This window comes from Onychostoma macrolepis, chromosome 19 (assembly GCF_012432095.1).
Source record: "Onychostoma macrolepis isolate SWU-2019 chromosome 19, ASM1243209v1, whole genome shotgun sequence".
Lineage (NCBI taxonomy): Eukaryota > Metazoa > Chordata > Actinopteri > Cypriniformes > Cyprinidae > Onychostoma > Onychostoma macrolepis.
In genome coordinates this window covers 6,673,854-6,687,890 of record NC_081173.1, presented here as the reverse complement: position 1 = coordinate 6,687,890, position 14,037 = coordinate 6,673,854, and the positions used below count along the sequence as shown (strand labels likewise).

The 14,037-nt window shown below is 37.4% G+C and overlaps 1 protein-coding gene across 2 annotated transcripts in view; it reads right to left on the bottom strand.

The window, feature by feature from the left end:
* Positions 1-10,245, bottom strand: part of sema4ab (sema domain, immunoglobulin domain (Ig), transmembrane domain (TM) and short cytoplasmic domain, (semaphorin) 4Ab) — a 36,659-nt gene extending 26,414 nt beyond the window's left edge. For both annotated transcript variants that reach the window (XM_058753915.1, XM_058753917.1), the window contains exon 1: positions 9,976-10,245. The gene's annotated coding sequence lies outside the window, so the exon portion shown is untranslated. The remainder of the gene's footprint in view (positions 1-9,975) is intronic.
* Positions 10,246-14,037: the final 3,792 nt, after the last annotated feature.

Genomic DNA, 14,037 nt, shown 5'->3' with positions numbered 1-14,037 from the left:
TGAGGTGGTTTTTCAGGCAATTTGAAAAAGGAATATGTCGCAAAACTGCAATGGAAACAGTTTTTTTTTTTTTTTTTCGCATTTACAGGTCACCTGGTTTATGTAAAAAGCTCACACACATAAAGCATCTGTCACACGGCATGCGAGTACTAAACTAAGTTCTCTTTCATGTCTTATTGTGCTTAAACTGTCAAATACACATGTTAAAAACACACAGAAGTTTCAAAAACAGTCAACTTATGTCTGTGAAAGTAAACAGCTGGGAAAATGTAACTACAACATGATTCAAGTAACTTTTTCTTTATTAACTCTCTAGTTAAAGAAAATTCTATTCCAAGTGCACCACGCCACCACCCACGAAGTTGTCAACATGATGTAAATGTTAAACAAATCACTTGTTAAATATCTTTGCAGAAAAGATGCATGAACTACATATTGTACAAACGTGTCTTCAGAAAGTCAAGGATATTCAAATCCAAAATGACTGAAGGTATAACACAAGTAGACTATTATTAACTATAAATGTTCTGTAAAAACAACAGCAGCTTTCATCCTGTCACAATTATGCAAACATGAAATATCAGACATGCAGTAGTAGTCACAGATTTTTTTTATTCACTAGCGCTGCTTTTCCATTGTTTTTTCTAAGTAAACATGGACATGTTTGACTGTTGCGTTCGCGTCTCTTGCAGCGTCTCATGCATGAAACGGCAGTCTAAATACGCGCTGAAAAAGCACAAAAGCACATTCTGTGTGAACGGTGCCTAGCGATATGAACGCATTACATGTGAACGGTTAATCACGTGCGCCGACATGCATTGGATCGTTCTTTTCTCATTACTGTTATCATTGGCATATTGTCAGTGTCTAATTCTGACGTTTGGTAATATTTCTATTAAAAAATTGCAATTCCTCAATTTCTAAAAAATAAAATCGTGGCAAAACATTAAATTAGGGGTGTAAGAAAATATCGATACACGTGAGTATCGCGATATTTTGTTTGGCGATACTGTATCGATTCTCAAAAACAGAATATCGATTAAAAATTTTTAAATAAATTAAAAACAACAAAAAAAAACAAACAAAAAACCCCACAAGATTCATGGCAGTTGTTTCGTTTTGAGTTATCCCGACCGTTAGATAGCAGTCTTCATCTCTGAACTTAAACAGTGACAGGAAATACAAGCATTAGGGCACGCCACTAATGTTAGCATTAATATAGTTTGCTGCCAGTAATGGAGGATGAAAGAATTGTTCCAGTTCCTGTTTCGGTGTACAAAGATGAAGTGTGGCGTCATTTGGGCTTTTGTGGTAACGTCCGTGGCACGAGTGCCACCTCGGTTCCACCGCTTGCCGCGTCTCGTGGTGAAGATCCTTCACGTGGGGCGCGGCGGGCGGTAGGGTCGCCGCACAGCTGCAGCTTTCTCCCGTCATTCGGGGGTGTTTTGTGCAGTTGGGGCGGTGCTCGCGTCGCGGTCTCAGTGATTCCACGCGGAACATAAATACAAACTGAAAAACCTGTGAAATCCAAGTTGAAAGGTTCTGAAAATGTTCAACATCTGTATTTATTTTATTGCTTTACAATTGTTTTGTTTTCTTTAGGAATCCTGCAAACACTTTATTTTTCATTGATACTAAGCAGATGTAATTTTTTGTTCAGATCAAAATGTTATGACATTGTATATTACAATTGTAGACTTAAACTATGAACCTTTAAAGCAGGGTCTAAAATATGGTCTTTTTATAAAATGCATGTTATACATACATTTAACTAAAGAATCCTGCAAGCACTTTAATTTCCCCCCCCTGACTTGTACTGCACAAAAAGTGGTTCAATAAGGTTGAATGTTACAGGGACTGATTATTACAAATGCATATCCCACTGTGTTCTGGTTAAATAATGTTTATTAATTTATTTATTGCTAAGGTTTGCATATGGTGGTGTGCTCTTAATGACAGCTTTCCTAAAATATATCCTATTCCTAAAATAAGAAATATCCTAATATATCACCTTGCTTACAGTCTCACAATGTATCGCAACATATCGTATCGCAACCCCTGTACCGTGATACGTATCGTATCGCCAGATTCTTGCCAATACACAGCCCTACATTAAATTCGAATTAATCGCTAAAATCTGAAAAATCGCCCAGCCCTATGAGCCTTTGCAGTAGTGAAGATTGTCTTAGCAAGTGTCCTTCACTAGTCTTAGGGTTTTGCTAAACAGTACACTGCACAAGCAACAAGACTGTTCTCTAAATAAATGGCTACTTGTTTCACCTGAACAGCATGCAGGTCAAGATTATTTCCTGAACACTACTCTGCCAGTCATTACCATAAAAACTCAAATTACTCATTCATCATTTAGGTAGTGTGATGAGCACAGATTTGATTTCCTTTTATATCTGGCCAGTGGCATTAACTGAAACAGCCATATAAGAATTACACAAACATTAGTTCCCTAAAAAGTCAGTTGTGAAGAGGAGTTGGTTAGTACCAGCGGTTTCAGTTAGTCAGACTTCCGACATTGACTCATGTCGCAGCACCAGCTCATAAAAACAAGCAAACAAAAAAAAAAAAACATTGTGACAGTCCTACACAGGGCTTTTAAAACATTTTGGTTGCAAAGGACCCAAAAATGATGATACTCCTGAGAGATCCCGAGTATCATATCAAAGCAGTAACTAAATCAGCATACTAAGGTCTGTCTCCAGAATCACCCCAATATTTTTGACTTGATTTTTAGTTGTTTGACCCCTAGAGTCAAGGTATGCATTCACTTTGAGCAAATTATTTAAACATTATCTGGAAAATGGTATGTACTTTGAATTGTGTTAACACTAACAGACGATTATTTTTCCTTTCAACTCTTAATGTGATGTATAAAATGGAATACACGATTTTTAATAGGGACGCACCGAAATGAAAATTCTTGGCCGAAACCGAAAACCGAAAAAGAGGAAACCAAGGCCGAAAACCGAAACACTGAAAGAAATTATGCCAATTATTAGTACCATTGCATTTATGGCCATGACTGTGTACTAACTTTACTAAAATCAAGGCATTGCAATTGCATAAATTAATATTAAAGTTTCAAATAATAAATCAATTACAAATTATGCAAATATTTATTTAGCACATTGCAACAATGCACAGTATAAAATAAAATTCAAACTAAAATGCAGCGATCGGAATGTTTTGCATGCGATAGTCATGCGCATCTCGTCAGTAAAGCCGGTTCCATGATTAGCGCTAAATCGCCATCACCTGTTTTCAAATGGAGCGGCATTTAATACACAGAGCCGTGGTTCACTGACAAACCACGCACTGGCGCTCAGAATCGCAGATGAATCGCCTGCGATATTGAACGTGATATTGCGTAGCTTGTCAGTGAACTACGGCTCTGTGTATTAAATGCCGCTCCATTTGAAAACATCCGTCTACACCGCAGACATGTTGCTTCAGACAAGCACGTGCAGGTCGCGGTTTCTGTTTGCGTCATCACAACATTTCGGCTGTATTGTTTCGGTGATAAAACGAAAATTTTCGGTGGCCGAATATTCGGTGCATCCCTAATTGTCAATGCAACTTTTTAGCACTTTTCACATATTTCATAGCGGTTTTACAGAAAATACCACACTATTACATATATTATAATAGTATTAATGATTACAAGCATATTTAATTCACTTCTTAAGTTAACTTTGACAGCCTCCCAAAACACTTCTAAAAACATCCAATGCAATCCAAAGTCTATTCTATTTAAATTAATAGCACATTGAAACCCTGATGCTATAAACCAGATTTTCAACAAGACTTTTCCAGTTTGATGCACATCTGAAACTAAAAGAAGTGGTGGATACTCCAGTCTTTATTCACTGCATGACACTCAGCATGACACTCAGCAGTCATATCTTGACTTCCATCATATGACAGCAGACGCTGAATATTACAACTGAGTCAGAGTCATTCACATCTGATTAAGCATCATGGCAGATCAAGCCAGATAGCAATCCTCTGTGTAAAAACAGGTCTGATGAGTGCTTCGCAAACTACTGAAGAGTGTGACATTACACAAACCGTAAGAAATCTAGTGTGACAGCATTACACAGGAGTTCTATAGGGTTTCTTGTTTTGACCAAAGAAGTTTAGGCTATAATATTTGGAGTGTGCTATCTGGTTGCATTCATCTCAATGGCAGTTGCTTGGTTGGCACATTCTGAAATTCTGTCATCGTTCATTCACGGCCAGTTTTGCCCAGGTTTTTGAAACCAATCACCTGAGCCATAAAGTAACATGTAAATTCAAAATCATGAAACTATTCATTTTTATCACTTCTTTTCTACGTTTTATACATAAAGCAAATCTGTTCAAATTAAGCAATTACTTTGCTCACAATCCACTCACTAACATCTCGCTCTTTCTCTATGGATCATTCTATGGATCAGTGTTTCTGCCATTGCGGACAGTTTCAAATTAAAACGCCCTTCCAATCCGTGTATCATCGAAAATTCAGGGTTTCCCCACTTGTAAAAACATTGCTCGGAACTCAGAATTACCATATTTCCAACTTCACTTCAAGGGCACCAATAATCCACATTGATTTTGTTTGTAAATGATAGTTGAAGAAGAAGAACGTTTCTCTAAAATACAATTTTAAAAAGACAGTCCTGAAGATTGCTGTCAGAGTATTCTTTAGCAAAACATTAAAATTCTCTGCCATTGTCCATTCCTGGACAAGTCTCTGTAATTGGTTTACACACGAGCCAAAAGCAGGATCAAACTGGTACAAAAATATCTACACCACAGTCAAATTAGGGACAGTCGTGACATACTTTTTTCCGGGTAACAAAACAGAATTGTAGGAATGTCTTTACAACCAGTGCATTTTCCAACATTCCACTTTACTGGTGGCCATTATGATCACACAAGTTTGCTTTACTCCCTAACTTAACCCCTAAAGTTGCCAATAAATTATATTGAGCATGTCTATAAATCTGACACCCTATTCTGTTGCCTGCTATAAATGCACAGGGCCTCGTTTCGAAGCGCTTGGGCGCTATTTATAAGAAAATTGCGCTGAAACAAAGGGAACCACAGTCATTTTAATATAAAATGCTAAAATATTCAGTAAGGAATTGAAGTCAGCCGACAATAAAACGTGCAAAAATGCCCTCAGCCATTTGATAAATAATACACAACCCCACATCAATGTTCGTGTCAGGACTGCTTGAAAGGTGACACCTCTAGTGTAGTAAGTCACGCAAGCCTGATGAACACAACAAACCTTACATACCAACCCGCATACTCCAGGCCTTTCCATACCTTGGCATAAACATACATCGACACCTTTAGATGACAAGCTTTAGGTGCAGAAACACACACAAGTTTTCCAGCAAAGCCCTGTACAGGGTCAAAAAGAGTCTAAAGATAAAACAACGGCTCATTTAACAGAGGGTTCCTCTTCTTGTTTACCGTAAGATCATTTGACACTTTTCACATCCATATGTGTTTTAAAAAAGGAGATGTAAACTACTGCCTCTCACCCATTACTTTAAGATGTTGTTTCACATTTTGTAAACTTCCCATATGCAAGTCCTTTTTAGGACAAGGTTTTGAGAACCACTGATGATGAAAGGACAAATCATGAATGGACTTCTTTGAAGTACAAAAAAACATGTTACATGACTCTTACAGCTGACAAATCATATGACCTTAAGATGTTATATTGCAGAATCTGTTGCACCATTTAACATTCAATCAGGGACATTTTCCATTGGAATTTTTTCCAGGGAACTACCTGAGGGGAAAACAAGCGATAATCAAAGCAGGTCTGACTGCTCAGAGAGAATCTGACATTTGAAGAAGAGCAAAGAGTGGACGCTAAAATCCAGCATAAAAAACATGATGAAGCACAGACTTCTGAAGGCTGGGGTCCCAACGGGCAAAATGTTTCCCTTTACAACAGTTTTTCCCTCAAATCTCAGTCGCATACAGATAGATGAAATAAAGGCGACAGAGAACAGGAGAACTGGAGGGTTTTAACTAGTGGGGAGGAGAAAAAATAACCTAATTGGCAAATATCTCTCCATTTCACACCATTGTATGAAGCTTAAAGGGATAAGTTACAGTTGTCACTAAGGTTTAACATTCTCATCTAACTCACGGTTTCCCTTTTTCCCCATTATCTGAACCTCTCTGACCTAAAATATTTACTTGAAGTACTACCTGAGATTTGAAGTTAATATTTAAATAATCCAATGACTCTTTCACATGTTTTTTGGGGGGGTTTTTTATGTTTGATTTTTGGTTTGGTTTTAATGACCACACATTGTGAGTGTTCCATTTTTAGTCGACTAAAATAAAACACTCACAATGTGTGGTCATTAAAACCAAACCAAAAATCAAACATAAAAAAAAAAAAAAAAACATGTGAAAGATATAGTAATCACACTTGCAACCAGTTAAAATGAAGAAAAGTTGACTCAACCTGTGTGTTGTGTGTCACACTGAGCATGGAGAAAAGAAAGAAGTGTAAAGAGTTGTCTGTGGATTTGAGAGAAAAAAATGTGGAAAAACATGGACAATCTCAAGGCTACAAGTCCATCTCCAGAGATCTTAATGTTCCTGTATCCACTGTGCACAATATCATCAAAAGGTTTACAGCCCATGGCACTGTAGCTAACCTCCCTGGACATGGACGGAAGAGCAAAATTAATGAAAAATTACAACAAAGGATTGTTTGAATGGTGGATAAAGAACCCAGTTTAACTTCCAAACAAATTCAAGATGATCTGTAGACACAGGGTGCAACAGTGTCAGCTCGCACTATCCGTCGTCATCTGAATGAAAAGGGACGCTATGGTAGGAGACCCAGGAGGACACCACTGCTGACACAAAGGCATAAAAAAGCAAGACTGGAGTTTGCCAAAACTTATGTGACAAAACCACAATCCTTCTGGGAGAACGTACTGTGGACAGATGAGACAAAAGTAGAGCTTTTTGGTAAAGGACATCATGGCACTGTTTACAGAAAAAGAAATAAGGCCTTCAAAGAAAAGAACACAGTCCCTACAGTAAAAAAAAATGTGGAGGATCAAAGATGTTTTGGGGTTGCTTTGCTGCTTCTGGCACTGGATGCCTTGACTGTGTGAACGGTGTCATGAAACATGATGATTACCAAAGAATTTTGGGGAGCAACGTAGTGGTCAGTGTCAGAAAGCTGCGTCTCCACCAGAGGTCATGGGCCTTCCAGCAGGACAATGACCCGAAACACACTTCAAAAGGCACTCAGAAATGGTTACAAACAAAGTGCTGGAGAGTCCAGATCTGAGTCCCATAGAACTCCTGTGGAGAGATCTCAAAACAGCAGCTGGGAGAAGGCATCCTTCAAATCTGAATGACCTGGAGCAGTTTGCAAAAGAAGAGTGGTCCAAAATTCCAGTAGAGAGGTGTAAGAAACTCATTCATGGTTACAGGAAGCGATTGATTTCAGTTATTTCTTCCAAAGGGGGTGCTACCAAATATTAAGTTAAGGGTGCCAATAATTTTGTCCAGTGCATTTTTTGGGTTCTGTGTGGAATTGCATCAGATTTGACTTTTCTTCTCTGTTTTTTTGTGTTGTTCCGATGCAAACAAAAAAATAAAATAAAAATGTGAGTACCAAAACATTTGCAACTGCAACAATTTTCTGACAGAATTGCAAGGGTGCGGATATTTTTGGCCATGACTGTGTGTGTGTGTGTGTGTGTATATATATATATATATAAATTAATTTATTATTAGCTTTCAATCAACTCTCGAATCTCAGTTTGGGATAAGTCCAGGTCCCATTTCATGCCAAAATCAACAGGAAAAAAAAAATTAAGAACAATTAAGCACATTTTATCTCCAATTAATTATTCTCATAATATTAATGCATCCTCAAGTTTACTTTTACTGCTCCCATTACTGTCACTGTTTATTCCCATAACTGTAATACAGTAATTTTACTGAGCAAAAAAAAAAAGCTTAGGCTATATAACGTTAAAATAGTATAGTATAACATCACATAATACTATGAGGTATTAATATATACTGTTTGAACATGACAAGCTATAAACAAAGAATATGACTTTTTCTTTGCATCCCGCTAATGAGAACTGAAGAAAAAATAAGCTTAACTGACATTGAGAATTATGTCGCAAAGCAAAAACTATTAATGAGTTTAAAATAAAACAGCATGATAGGAAAAAACAGCCATCGGCATCAACATAAGCCTTACGTGAAGAAGCGGAAAATTCTGCCTCCGGAAGAGCATTGAGCGATACCCTGAGGAAAAACCGGTGGTGGCATTTGCGTGCAAGCAGGTAACACGTAGTCCATGGAGGAAAAGCGATGAGTCAGTGAAGGAGAAGAAAATTGCTCTCCCAGTGAAAGCTTTCATTCCCATGTGCAGTTGCCATGACTACAGCTGATGTGATTACCAGGCAGCAGTGATGTTACGAGGTGTGTGAGACAATGTGCTGCTGATGCACTACAGTATAACGCTAAAAGCATCATGTAAGGAAGCCCTGTGAGAATGCCACATAATTTTACACGTGTTTAATGAATAAAATCCAGCAAACAAAAAAAGCCAGTGATACTATGTCATACAGGCTCTGATGTGTTTTGAAAAAAGTGACTAACACCAACACAATCGGCACAGTAAAGGTGATTTGTGCCTCTGGATAATATTCAGAGGACAGATAGATTTGATCATTTTCAAATTAGATTCACTGGATAACAAAATATGCAGATGGAGCTTTTTCAGAAATGACTTAAGATACAATACTTTTTCTGAATCATGTTGCAATGACTTTTACCCAACTGATCTCAAGGTAGAGGATGCAAGTCAGTTCACCTCAGGTTCACACAGGTGTTCTAGCGTAACCACATAATAATAATCACAATCATAAACTTGATAATACTCTTTCATTATTTTTGTAAATTTCTGTATTAAAATGATCAAAACTGTTGGTCCCACTTTATATTAGGTGGCCTTGACTACTATGTACTCACATTTAAATTAATCATTTGATACAACGCACTTACTGTGTACATACATGTTTTTACATTGTACTAATATTTTTAAAAATGCATATGTAATTACATCCATACCGCTTAACCTGTCCCTAACATTACCCATATCCCACCTTTAATAGCAGCAATAGTGTTTTGCAATACAATATGACCACAACAAGTACATAAACACTTATTTTTTGATGTAAGTACATAGTAATTAAGGCCACCTAATATAAAGTGTGACCAAACTGTTTTTCACTGACCAGAAATTCAACACTGACAGGTCAAGTAGGCACCATTGCAGTAAAACTACCTACTGAACTGAATTAGTAAACAAGTGCATTACTGAAGGTCGAAGTAACAATATGCATGAAAACATCAGCCTGATATTCAGAACTAGCACCTGACACATGGTTTTATAAAGGAAATGTGAATTTATACAGAAGCTAAGCCTATGACTTTCAAAACAAACTTGATGTGCTCCTGTACCTAAATGATGTATCTACTGTGTACAAGACCTGAATAATTGTTAGTTTAAGGCACAAAAACTGCATACTAGACTCTGAAAGCACACGTTACAACAGAACAAGCAACTTAACCAGGCAAGACTGAAAAACACACAGACATACAGGGCGAAACACGTGTTCTCAGTGTTTTTTTTTTTGTTTGTTTGTTTGTGTTTGTTTTTTGGGACAAAGTTTCTACACTGTTAACTGAACACACATTCATTAACTCACCGCAGTCAATGTTTGTTTGACACAAAAGTTTCAACTGTGTGAAATGATTTGGATAACCGTCCACCACGCTCTCCACAAACATAACGTACTTCACTATGGTACTTTTTGGATTTGCCTTATCTTATTGTAAAATACACAGAACGACCAATTTCTTTCACTTCATTAGGCTGTGCAACGATTTAACGCTCGTACTCACATCAAAATGTGCTTCTCCGGGATCTGTTATGCTGCGCTCCGGTGTTGTTATGATAGTCCTCCGTCTGTTTCTGAATAACGAACAACCCCCGAACTGACGTTACTACTCGAAGAAACCGAGAATCTGAAGCACAGAGTCTGTGTTTGGTAACAGAGCTCGCTCTTTCTTTCAATTGTAGCTCGTCCTCATGTAAACCGACGTCTCTCTCTATCTATTGTGTCCACGCTGTTGATAAGTAAACGCCGTTTTGCCCACGAGACACCCGCTACACTGTACAACAGCACCATCTAGCCGTAACACACAACAACATAACATAAACTCTTGAAAAAAAATCATCCCAAAATAAAATTGTGTTGATTAGGGGCCTGTACCATGAAGCCGGATTAGCTGGCTAGCCAGGTAAATTTCAGTTTAGTTTGCACCAATCCTGGGTTTTAGGTACCATGAAAGTGGCTTGGCTTTTAGCTGCATTTATTGCCATAGTAACAGCTAACCTTCTCCAGGGCAGGTTATGTTCTGGGTTAGAGATCTTAAACTGAAATTGGTCCAATTAGATGTGAGCAAAGTGACACATGTCTGACACAAAAAAGTCACTCCCCCAGTTTATCTTGCTCCAAATTAAAGGTCACTAGTACAAAACCAGTCAAATTAATATATGATTTATATAATTATATGATTTATATTATTATTAATCCATTACACCTAAACAATTTTATTTTAACAGTTATTATAAATCATTTTATATGAATGGTAATAAATACAGATCGTATGTAATATAAATAAGTTGTAGAATCAATGGATAATGCTTTAAAAATGACTGTGACCTTACATGTTCGAGTCTTTATCGCTGTATATTTCCAACTATATAAACGAACTTAACAAGTTTCACTTGTGACTGCACTGATCAAGCAAGATCATTTCTTTTATTTGTCCTCTTTCATGAACAAACAAATGTATTTAAATGAATCATACTCTTCAATCTCTTAACCTTTAGCCAAACCTTTAACCTTTAACCAAGGCTCGTGATTGGCTGTTTGCCAGTGATGTCACACATTCATGCGCACGTGCTCCACAAACTCATTATCAAAGCCTGAGTTGACAAAGAAAGTTGATGATCAGCATCATGGTACCAACAAAGCCGGATTGGAGTGGTTTGGTTTTGTCAACTCGAAATCCTGTAACTCTGAATTTGTTCATCTACCATCATGGTACAGGCCCCAGGCGATCCACGATGAGTTTGTTTCTTCAAAGGAACAGATCTGGAGAATTTTTGCATCACTCGCTCACCAATGGATCCTCTGCAGTGAATGGGTGCCGTCAGAATGAGAGTCCAAACAGCTAATAAAAATATTACAATAATCCACAAGTAATCCTGTCTATCATTTATCATCTTGTGAAGCAAAAAGCTACGTAAGAAACAAATCCGTCATTAAGACATTTTTAACTACAAACTGTTCCTTCTGGCAAAAAGTCCTCTATCCATAATATTGCCTTTGTCAGTGAAAAAGACATCTCATCTGAATCAGGAGAGAAATATGCACAGATCAAGCCCCATTTACAAGCAAAAACAGTTCAAAACAGTTCAAAGTTCACTTCACAGTTTACTGGACGAAGCATTATTATGAATTATGGATATTCATATTTTGTTTCTTCCAAACATGCGACTTTTGCCTCACAAGACATTAATTGTTGGACTGGAGTCATGTGCATTGTGATGTGTTTATCAGCTGTTTGGACTCTCATTCTGACGGCACCCATTCACTGCAGCGCATCCATTGTTGAGCAAGTGATGTAAATGCTACATTTCTCCAAATCTGTTCTGAGGAAGAAACAAACTCATCTACATCTGGGATTTCCTGAGGGTGAGCACATTTTCAGCAAATTTTCATTTTGAGGTGAACTGTTCCTAAAAATAAAGATTCCAACATACGCATGAATATGCAATTTGCATGAACTCCATATAGATGAACCAATGTGGGTTCCACATAGAATCTTTCAATTATTATTTTTTTTCCTCATTCTTATTGTTTCCACTATAAAGAAACTTTTGTGCAGTAGAAAGGTTCCACAGACACTTAAGGTTCTTCATAGAACCATCAATGCAAATACAGCACCCTTGTTTTTAAGTGAGAAGGCCTCACCTGAAGGAGCATTCACAGTTTCAATGCCAGATTATTAATTCGGATAATAAAGAATTATATAAAGCTTTGAGGTAACATACTTTGCAAAGCCTTTAATAATTATTTTAGAACCTTTCATCTCCACACACCTGTTAAATTTGCAGACCTACTAGAATGATGATAGATAAATGGTATTTTATCATAGGCAAGTGTGCATGTGAGCATGAGGGATGGGTTTGCAGTCACTTGTGAGGAGTCAACTGTTTTCCTTTCTTCTTGTTGACTCAAATAAGCCTGTCACAGTTTGACCATATCTAATCATCCTGAACAGGAATATGTCACGGATTAGACAAACCAGTAAGCTCTACGTGACAAGCTAGTTTTAAAAAAGGCTTTGTTAATACAAATGCTGTGAATAATTTCCTAAGGCATTGTGCACATACTGACAAAACAATGCTTCTAAATGCAGTATGAACTACTCAAAAGAAAGAAGAATAAGGCATATGGCTGCACTGCATTCCATGCAGGTAATAATTACACTATAAAAAGTGATAAGTTGACTTAACTTTAAAAAAAAAAATGAGGAAACCAGTTGCCTTAAAATTATCAAGTAAATAATAATTTAAAAAATAATTAAGTGAACTTAATCATTTTAAGGCATTTTTTTTTAAGTTGACAATTTATCACTTTTTACAGTGATAGGCCTAGTCTACTAATAAACAGCATTTTTTTTTTTTACATTCATTTTTTTTTTACACATATTTCTAAATATAAAACCATGAACTTACCTGATTTTTTCGAGACAACAAATTTGTTCGTTCAAATTAATTGACCTCCGTTTCTGCTTAAAGTGAATCCAAAGGGTTGAAACTTCAATTTAGCGTTCGCGGTCATCTAAACTCAAGGCCTATAAGAGCTCAAAGGCACATTTGTTATCTCGGAGCAACACTAGCCCTCACCAAACCCGTGATAACGAATTCTTAATATCAAATTTGCCCACCACAATGCAGCACTATTCGTCCCTCAGAGGAACAGAAAGAGAGCTGTCCTCTCATCGCACCTGCTCCGTCTGCGCATCCCGCGTTGAGTTAAGCGGCCTAAATGTAGATCTCATTATTCGCTTGAAAACCAGGTTTTGCAGCTCTCCACTTTTGCAGCTTTCTAAAACTCTGTCCCGACTTGCATCCTAATTAAACAAAATTTGCTGAGCCATTTATTCAAGCGGTATGTTGAATAATCACCAAGACTGTCGTCTCAGGCTTTCACTGGTTTAATAGGTCAGGAGCGAGCATGACAAAGGAGCGGGGTGGTAAGATTAGTAATATGAGCAAAGAAGATTTGAGGCTTAGCGCCGACCTTAAACTGGCTTTTGCGCGCAAATGGATTCTTGTGCGCTTCTCTTATATCCAACAACGCGCAAGTGTAGGCTACAGTAGAAATGTGAAAATTTTAGCTATTTTAATGTGTAGCTAATAATTAATACATGGCTGACATTAAACATGTGTTGTTACCATTATCTGCTTTAAAATATGGGTTAATGTAAAACATATGCATGAAGATTGAAAATGAACGTTCACAAATCAGAATGCGCATGCATGGACATCAGCCGAGTGCAGGCGGGGGCTTTCATTTCGACATGGTTGTATGCTGAAGTGAAGTAGGCTCTGCCGTTTTCTTATTTGATCTGGTTCTTTGTTGTAACTCGGTTGATTTAGTCATATGACATACAGCAAATGATTTGATTATTATTTTAATAAAACAGTTTTAGGCAGTAGGCTATGATTTACTTAATTCCTCTTTATTTTTGGTGATGGGAGTAGTTCGCCTTCAGGTTGTTCTGGATGATCGTTCAAAGCGCTCTGGTTGTCAAGTGTGATAAAATGCATTCTTCCTGAATCCTTCGGAGTTCATAACGGTAACTGTGACATTCAGTCCATTCATT